Genomic DNA, 407 nt, shown 5'->3' with positions numbered 1-407 from the left:
ATAGCAAGTGCGATAGCAATAAGTTTTGAACTTCTACTTTCAGAAAGCTCATTCGGCTCGGCGGTAGCGTGTCTGCCTAGTAATCGTGAGATCGCTGCGTCGCCCGTTCGCGTCTCGACGAATAATTTTTTTTTAATTAAAAATTTTACTATTTGCAAAAAAAAGTAATAATAAATCATGCAGATTTATACACTTTGTCCATTTACTTTCCATAAAAAACTTGTACATACATTTTCCCGTTTTTATCATACTCGCTGTCTTGAAAATTAATTTTCGAAATTGCTATGTATTAAAACTAAAATTTCTACATTTAGAAAAGGAAGAATATTATAAATAATTGCCTTAGGCCAAATTATTCATAATATTCTTACATTTCTAAACGTACAAATTTTAGTTTTTAATACATA

This window comes from Wasmannia auropunctata, unplaced genomic scaffold, assembly GCF_000956235.1.
Source record: "Wasmannia auropunctata unplaced genomic scaffold, wasmannia.A_1.0 LD336046.1, whole genome shotgun sequence".
NCBI lineage: Eukaryota > Metazoa > Arthropoda > Insecta > Hymenoptera > Formicidae > Wasmannia > Wasmannia auropunctata.
The sequence above is the reverse complement of the archived record's forward strand: the minus strand, read 5'-3'. Positions refer to the sequence as shown.